This window comes from Eumetopias jubatus, unplaced genomic scaffold, assembly GCF_037043125.1.
Source record: "Eumetopias jubatus isolate StellerSeaLion01/CBP00866 unplaced genomic scaffold, mEumJub1_p1.0 scaffold_5, whole genome shotgun sequence".
NCBI lineage: Eukaryota > Metazoa > Chordata > Mammalia > Carnivora > Otariidae > Eumetopias > Eumetopias jubatus.
Genome location: NW_028274811.1, coordinates 125,635,525 through 125,644,666, shown reverse-complemented (window position 1 = coordinate 125,644,666; position 9,142 = coordinate 125,635,525). Strand labels below are relative to the sequence as shown.

The window sequence follows — 9,142 nt, the reverse complement described above, 5'->3', positions numbered from 1 at the left end:
AAGCATGTCCTTGGAGGAAATAATTGTTTTCTATTAATTCTGCAACTAGCTTTATCTTGGTTTTTTATTCTAGCCAGATGAAAGGTCAGATTTTTTTTTTTACCAGCCAAGCTAATTTTTATTTCTCAGTCTTCTTCACTGGCCAAAGAATGACAAAATCAATGTGAATAATTTCACATTATTCTGTGAAATCCAGATCTTCACCATTGTCCAGGTCCCACTAAGTATGTGACTGTTGGAGAGGTGGATTTCAGGCAATCCTTTATATTGTTTTCATTGTAAGATGAGCTGTTGAGTCATTTGATATGGCAATGGCTTTGCAGTAGCACTTAAGACTGTAGATCACATATTTGAGCAGTATAACACAGACAAATATGAAGAGAACTATTTGATCAAAATTTATAGTATACTTGATCTCAAGATCATCTAGGCTAACGTCACATAGAGTTTGTGTGATGATGTCAATCTTTTGTCAATACAAACAAAATTTGTCTTGAGGAATTTTACTAGTAGCTGAATATTCACTTTCATTTATAGTTAAGTATTCTAGATGTAACTTGGAATACCACTCTCTTTGCATGCTTTGCATATTGAACCACCAGGCAGTTGAAGTTTAAATGTATATTTGTCTTTCCAAGAGCAAAACACAATAATAATTAATGTGATTATGTGGGTGTATACAACTCACCAAGTTGTGCAACGAAGATTGATACACTTTGTTTGCTACATCTCAATTAAAAAGTTTTTGTTTAAAGAAAAAGTGTCATTGAGGATAAGTTCCTTGCCCAAGATTATACAGCATTTTATTACAAGAAAAAAATTACTTACTTACTGTGAGACCAATTGGGTAAATTTACTTAGCCTTGAAAGTGCTTTAGCTGTTTATATACACGAAAGTAATAACACAAGCAGTCAAACTCTTTCAAAGATAAATAAATAAGGAAATGGGTTGGCAGCACATTTAGATTTTAAGAGAGTATAATAGCTGGCTAAGTAGTTGAGTTACAACTTGGACCTAGGTTGTCTGATTCCACAACTTGCACATTCAACTTCTAAGTTACATTAAGTGAATACAAAGTATGTAATTAACTCCTAGTTGACCCAGAATATCTTACACACAGACCGCCTTTTGGAAAAGTTGACTTGCCCGTGTGATGGGTATTAGATGATAGCCCAAATTTATTAGAAGGGCTAAAAAAAAAAAAAAAAAAAGTTGTGATCTTGAATTCAGTAAAGAAAATATGGAAAGGAAGCTTGACATTTCTCAAGGTTTTTGTGATCCTTGAGGGAAGAAATAACTGAGAGGAGAGGCGAGTACCTTTAAATATTTGAAGATTCCACAAATGCCAAGTCAGGAAATATTTTACCCCAGCCTGCATTTGGTAGATGACAAAACAACACCGTTCCTGTGGGGACACATTCTTGTGGGCAGGAAGAGGCAACAGTCTGATCTATTGAGTGCCCCTTTTTGCTGAATCTGAAAATGAGGAAGTCCATTTTTCCCTCATGGCATTCTCTACAACCTACTAAAAAGTTTAGAATCTGTCAGGATAAATTAGATAGCTTCAGATTCACCTCCTCTCCCTCCCCTACTAAGAGAGGCCGCCCAATGTCCATCACAGGCCAGGCTTCTCCAATGCCTTGCTTCCAGGATTTCAGGATCCTAAAGCTGAACTCTTCGCTGATGGGAAACTCTACCCAAGGTCTCACCAGGGATGGGAAAATAGAGTATGCTACCATTTACTATAGCCCATAAGACTTCTCATAGTGACACTTTGGGGAATGAAGGCTCAGCTGCTCACAGACTGTTCAGGGCATCACTCGCCATCCCATCAGGTGGCCCATGGAGTCATGCTAGGTCTCCTACAGAGAAAGCTACCTAAACAGGGGTCCTGTCTTCTAGACCAGGGGCTGGCAGCCTCTCTGGGTGGCATGTGACACCCCTAAAGCTACAGTTCCTGGTTTGTGTATACAAAAATTTCCACAGACACTTGTAACCTTGCACAAAAATTTAATTGTGATATTCTTTCAATTGTCATATTACTTAACTACAGATCTCTGCTATTTCACATCTCAGAAATATGACCTAAAACTGGTTAACCAGTTTTAGTTGTTTATATCACAATGATAAGGAATTCGATTTTTTTTCCCAAATACTTCTCAGTCTGTTTCAAAGTCTGGTTTACATAAAACATTACTGGTAGATAAATTGTATGTGACTAAATGACAAATGTTATGTCCAAGTTTATGCAAGCCTCCCAGAGTGGCATGCTAACTCTTCTTTCAGCCCTTGGGAAGAGGGGGCCATGAGGACGGAGAGGACCAGTTGAATCCTGAAGGCTCCACCTCCACTAGAGGGTGCTGCAGAGGGAGGTGGTAGCTGTCCTTCACAAGGCAGGCTCTCAGACCCCAAAGCAACACACCTCCTCAAAGAGTCAACTTTGGAGAAGGAAAGGATGTAGTGAGTAAAGCCTCACCACTGTCATTTGTGGGCCCTGAGCAAGAGAAAAATGGAGAACAAATGCCCATATTCTTATCATTTTAACCATTAGTAAGAAATGGCAAGATTTCATCTGACCTATTCAAGTTGTATTGTTGATGAGAATAATTTTTTTTTTGCTCAATTTAACTGTTTTGATCAGTAATTAGAGAATGGTCCTCCTATTAAAATGACTAAGTTAAAAGAAAGAGGCTAACAAACCACCTAATAATACAAAGTGCTAGCAAGGACGCACAGTAAGGGGAACTCTCACACACTGCTGGTGGTGGGCAAAATGGACAGCCACTTTGAAAAATACCTTGGCAGTTTCTCACAGTTAAACATACACTTATCGTATGACCCAGCAAGCCACTCCTAGGTATTTACCCAAGAGAAATGGGTAATTTACCTTCTAATAAATTTGGGCTATCATCTAATGCCCATCACACGGGCAAGTCAACTTTTCCAAAAGGCTGTCTGTGTATAAGATATTCTCAGTCAGCTAGGAGTTAATTACATATTTTGTTTTCAGGTAATATAACTTAGAATTTGAACATGCAAGCTGTGGAATCAGACAACCTAGGTCCAAGTTGTAATTCAACTACTTAACCCACTATAGCCACACAAAGACCTGTATAGAAGGCTTATAGCTGCTTTATTCATAATCTCCCCAAACTGGAAACAACCCAGATATCCATCAAGTGATGAATGGCTAAACAAACTGTAGTTCCTCCATATAATGGAATAATACCTAGCAATAAAAGAGAATGATCTATCAATACTTGCAACAACATGAATGGCTCTCAAAAGGATTATGCTAAGGAGCCAGACACAAAAGGTTATATACCGTATGAATTCCATTTACATGACTTTCTGAAAAAGACAAAATTACAGGGACAGACATCAGATCAAAGGTTGCCAGGAGCTGGGAACTGGGAGAGGTGGGTGAGGGGAGTGACTAGAAAGGGGCATGGGTTGATGGAAAACATTGTATCTTATTGGGGTTGCGGTTACATAATAGTATATATATTTTGTCAAAACACATAAAACTGAACACCTAAAAAGGGTGACTGTTCCTACATGTAAACTATACCTCAAAAACCTGATTTAAAAAGACGTTGTAATGTCCTATTTGCAAATTTCAGGTGGGTCATACCCAATGGAAGCCTGCTCACTTTACTTTTTAACCATTTTTAAAAATTTAAGCAGGTGGCTTCTCTGAAGATTTACTAATTTTTCCTTTATAGCCTTTTCTCTTCTCTGAACTGCGCTTTTGTGGAGTTTTATATTTTTAATTTCTATCACAATTGTAATTTGTACTCATTCTCAATAATCTAAAAGATTAAAAATTTTTTGGATTAAAATTCAAAATTTAGAAAATTTAAACAGGTTTTCATCAAATTCTATAAATTATAATAAATGCAAAATACCTGGAAAAGTGAAAACTGTTTTGGGACACCTGGGTGGCTCAGTCAGTTAAGCGTCTAGCCTTTGGGTCAGGTCATCGTCCTGGATGTCCTGGGATGCAGCCCTGAATTGGGCTCCCTGCTTAGTGGGAGTTGGCTTCTCCCTCTCTGCCCCTCACCCCACTCAGGCTCTTTCTGTCTCTCTCAAATAAATAAATAAAATCTTTAAAAAAAAGAAAAGTAAAAAACTATTTTATAAGTTTTCCAAAGAAGTCAGTTTTCTTTTGAAGCACTCAGAATTGTCTATTAAAATTAGAAGGCAAAATATAAATTATAATTGAAATATCAACATGTGAAATTCAAATTATTCAAAGAAAGCTGAAATTCTAAATTTCATTTGTGAGAATTTGATACATTTTCTTAAACATTTTTTATAAAAACAAAGCTTTGCTTTTCCAGAGTTCAGGGTTCATCTAGTAGCCAACAAAAAGGATCACCATCATACTTCATGCATGTTACATCTGTACTGACATAAATATGACTTTCAGAGTTACATGAATTATTTGATGAACTGCCATTTGTAAGTGTTAAAAGTATCATGCTAATTCATGAGTACCTCCAGAACTACTCACTGAAGCATGAAGAAGAGCAAGAAAATGGATGTTCAGCACTACCAGAAAACGATGCATCTCTTGAATCCATGCTTTCTGAGAGGAGAGATTTGAAAAACTGATTAAGCTATTTTGTCATACCTCAGTTCTTTCATTGCTCAAATCCCTCCTACATATCAAAGTAGTGTCTATCTCTGACTTCAGTAGTAAAATAACCCACAAATTTTTAGACCTAGCCGCCGATATTTCAGGAACACAAGGTGAGAGATGTAAAAAGCATTTCCCTGGGGCCTGAATGGTGTCAGTCACGAGAGTGGATGTTTAGAGGTATGGATCATACTGTGCCAACACTGAGCACAGAATCCTAAGGGACAGATACCCATGTATGACTTAATAAGTTTATTTTGCATACGTGCTTCTAATATGGGGAACGCTCTAAAGCACCCAGAGCAGGAGTTCCTCTTGCCCCACCTACTTACCCTATGGCTCTTCTCTCTACCCTTAGGTGCCAAGACTGCCCTAAAGAACTGTCTTCAAAATGAAAATGCTTTTGGTCAGGATCACACTTCAACGCACTTTATTTAACATGATCATTACCTATTAACATTTTAACAGGGATCTCTGTGTGAATTAGGCTCAAGAATGGGTGGAATGGAGATCAGAGGAAGATTTGGGGGCTTGGAAGAAGGAAAGGTCATGATGTTGGGGGATTTTGGGGTAAATCCCCAAAGCAAGCTCCAGGACTGTAGAAGGTAGACTTTGACCTCAAAATCTTCACATGTGCCCCAGGCTGTCAGTGTTCTTCAAAGTAGAGTGTCAGGGAGAGCCTAGGTGTGGGGACTCACGTATAAAACACGGAATAGAATAACAACATTTCACCAAGACCCAGTGGTTCACATAGGATTGGAGGATACTGTATGTTTGGAATAGAGGGGAGAAATATATGATCTGTATTTTTTTAGATAGTTAAAAGCACTCTAAAATGTCCACTGTTCACTTAACAAAAATTTTAGTACATTGGGGTATAGTCTGCTTTATGTTTCCTTGAAACATAAATTCGAGCATATCGCTTTCTCGAAGTCTAATCCATGACCTCAAAAGCCCTGAGTGATTTGCCCATACCCACTGGATGCCACCCTTCCCCCATCTCGTGACTCTCATGAACACTATGGGCCAACCATGTGACCTTCTTCAATTCTTAGCAAGTTGCTTCCCGTAGCTGAGCCATTAGTCATGCCATTCCCTCAGCCTAAAACAAATGTTCTTCTTCCCCTTCTTGTCATGGCCAGCTCCTTATCATCTTTATACCTCAATTTAAATGTCCTTACCTCAGAGCATCCTTCTCTCCTGGTCACCTCATCTCGAATAGGAAACACCCTCTCACACACCTTATTCTGCCTCAGCTCCTCCTCTCTTCCTTTAAAACCCTTGGCTCGGCAGCCTCGGGTCAAAATGACGAGCAGACCTGCAGTTGCAGCATCAAGCTGGTGGCTGGAGGGTATTCGAAAATGGTACTACAATGCTGCAGGGTTCAATAAACTAGGGTTAATGAGAGATGATACAATATATGAGAATGATGAGGTGAAAGAGGCCATAAGAAGGCTTCCTGAGAACCTTTATAATGACAGGATGTTTCGCATTAAGAGAGCACTGGACCTGACCATGAGGCATCAGATCTTGCCTAAAGAGCAGTGGACAAAATATGAGGAGGATAAATTCTACCTTGAACCATATCTGAAAGAAGTTACTCGGGAAAGAAAAGAGAGAGAAGAATGGGCAAAGAAATAATGATAGCGTTGAACTCTGTGGTTGCAGCTACCCTCAAATATTTTTAAGAAGTTGAATAAACCTGAAGTGTACAATTTAGAACTATCTGAGCTGCAAATATATTACTTTAAATAAATGTCTATTGTGATTAAAAAAAAAAAAAACCTTGGCTCAACCTTTGATTATTGGGTTCGTTTACATGTTTTCTTTGCCTAGCTACACCAGAATGCAAACTCCATGATCTTGTCACGTCTTGTTCCCCTGGTATCTTCATTGTGTCTAATGGAATTCCTGGTATAAAGTAAGGAGCAGTGCTTCATAAGTTCTTCATTGATAAAAATCAAAAAAGAACTGCAGTCCCACAGAGAATATATTATTAACATAACGGATACTCCACACATGGATTTCCTTCCTTAGGTAAGCTTGCAGAGTACTGAACAGCACTCAGTGGCCAAATAAAACATATACAAGATGTCATGAGATCAGTGGGAAATGAAAGTTGGAAAGGTCTGGATCATGGCCACAAAATAGGTAGTGTCTTTTAATATTACTCTGTTATTTCAAATAAATGAATATACTGAAGAATTCAATATTGTCTAGATTTCAAAAATAATCTGGCATGATGTCATGGACTTGGTGCATACATGTTATTTTAGTGCCTGGCCTTTTAACAAAATATTAAGTAAAACTCCATAAATGTTAGTACGCATGTATATTCTCTGGGAGTGGGGTAGGGTATTAATAGGTATACAGTGAAAAAGTTTTCCCTAGTCTAATAAATTAAGAACTAGTAAGCAGGGCACTCATCCTTTATTTATAGTAAGCTATGTGACTCCCCAGAGCCTTTAAGATGCAAATATATAAGGTGAATCAGAATTATGGGGCCCTTATTCTTTTTTGAGCACAGGTAAGCATTTCCTAGAACTCGTGTGCCCTGGCACAGTTTGGGGAAAGCTGTGGGCTCATCATTCTACATTTTAAGATGCTGCAAAACCAAATTACATGCTGCTGAAGAAAATACTACAAACCCGGATGGGGAAACAATAACATATAATAGATTTAGTGCATCGGGTCAAATTTGCCTTGTATGGTCCAGGTTCTGTTTCTCCAGAGAACATCCCCACTGTGTTTACTGCCTCTCCACAGGTCTTCGGAATAGAAACAGCATTCCTTGATTTTAGGGCATGCAGAGATTATACAAATATCTTCCAGGTGGTCAGGATCCTGGGGGGAAGATACAGAATCCACACAGAATTTCCAATAAGGCTCATTTTCACTAGCAATGTCTGGAAAAGTATCACGAAATGTCAGTTTCATCCTTTGTCCAATAGTGAGCCTGAAACTGTCTTCATTCCTTCATTAGACAACTATTTATTGAAGGCCTACTATGTGTCAAGCTGTGCTCCAGGTGTTAGGGATCCATCAGTTAATAAAACAGACACAAATTCTTGCTCTTGTGGAGCTTAGGTCTTGTAGGGAAAGACAAAAAATAATCAAAATAAAGAAGTCACTTACATAGTGTATTAGAGGCTTATAAGCGATGTAAAAATATAAAGCAGGAAGGAGGCTAGGAAGGGTTGGGGTTGCAACTATAGCACAATGGCCAAAAAGACCTCACTGAAAAGCAAAGACTTGAAGGAAGTGAAAAAGTTTGCCCCATGGGTGTCTGGGAGAAAAGCATTTCTGGGAGAGTAAATTGCAAAGGTTCAGAAGCAGAACCGAATTGGAGGTTTGGAGACTCACAGGAAACCCGGTGTGTTGGGAGATAATGAGCAAGAGAGGCAAGAGTAGGAATTGAAGTCAGAGAGGCAGTGAGGAGCCGAGAGGGCTGAGAGAGAAACAGGACCACTGGAGCCTAGGAGAGATATGGTGTATTCATGGGATCAGAGCCAGCCCTCTGGCTGCTGGGTGGAAAACGAAGTGTGGGCAGCCGAGGGTGGACCCCAGGAAGCTAGATGATAACATGACAGACCAGAAAAATATAATAGGAAGATATAAACCTTAATTGTAAATATTTTACCATTTTCTATAGTTAATGAAGCATTTTTATATCCCTTATCATATTTAATCTTCATGACAACACATTTCATTACTAACCACATTACACCTGTCTTGTAGCTGAGAGAATGGAGCCATAACAAGGTCCAGGGTCTTGCCCGGCAATGGGCAACTCCTGTGTGAAAGAATCAAGAAGGAGTTCTGGAGACAGGGATGCTGACCCTGAACTGAGAGCTCTTGGCACTACACTACAGTTTGTCAATTCCAGGGTCCAAGTAAAGTCTTCGTAAAGTGCTGAGTGGGGAAATGCTAAAGGTAAAGATGATGGGTATGTTAGCTTTATCCTAGAGAAAGTAAGACTTAAGCAGAGTTTTTGTTTTTCTCTTTCTTTTCTTTCTTTTCTTTCTTCCTTTCTTTCTTTCTCTCTCTCTCTCTTTCTTTCTTTCTTTCTTTCAATATTTTCTTTGAAGTATAACACACATATAGAGAAGTGTACACACCCCAGGCAGAGGTTTTTAAAGGAAATTTTGAAGTTTTCAATCTGACCATCAATTTGAAGGGTTTCAAGAGAACCTACAAAAACAAGAGTAATACATTCTTGGTAAGATGTTCTGTTAGGGGCCCATGAAACCTCTCATTAATTCTGTGCCTGGGCTTTCAGAGGTCGAGGTCACACACTGCTCTGCACACCACAAAAATGACTGCCTTGAGACATTCCTTGCAGTTCAAAAGTTTAACCCAAACCTTGCTATTACTGCTGGGACTGGACAGCCAACAGATTGGAATGTTCAGGGGGCGTGTTAAGGAAATCTCAAGCGTTCATTTTCCAAAAAGCACCTTTTTAGAGATAAGAAGCTCAGGACTTCACTGTGGTTTTTTTT

At 38.9% G+C, this 9,142-nt stretch overlaps 1 pseudogene; it reads left to right on the top strand.

The window, feature by feature from the left end:
• Window positions 1-5,948: 5,948 nt before the first annotated feature.
• Window positions 5,949-6,284, top strand: LOC114204846 (cytochrome b-c1 complex subunit 7 pseudogene; annotated as a pseudogene).
• The last annotated feature ends 2,858 nt before the right edge of the window (window positions 6,285-9,142 follow it).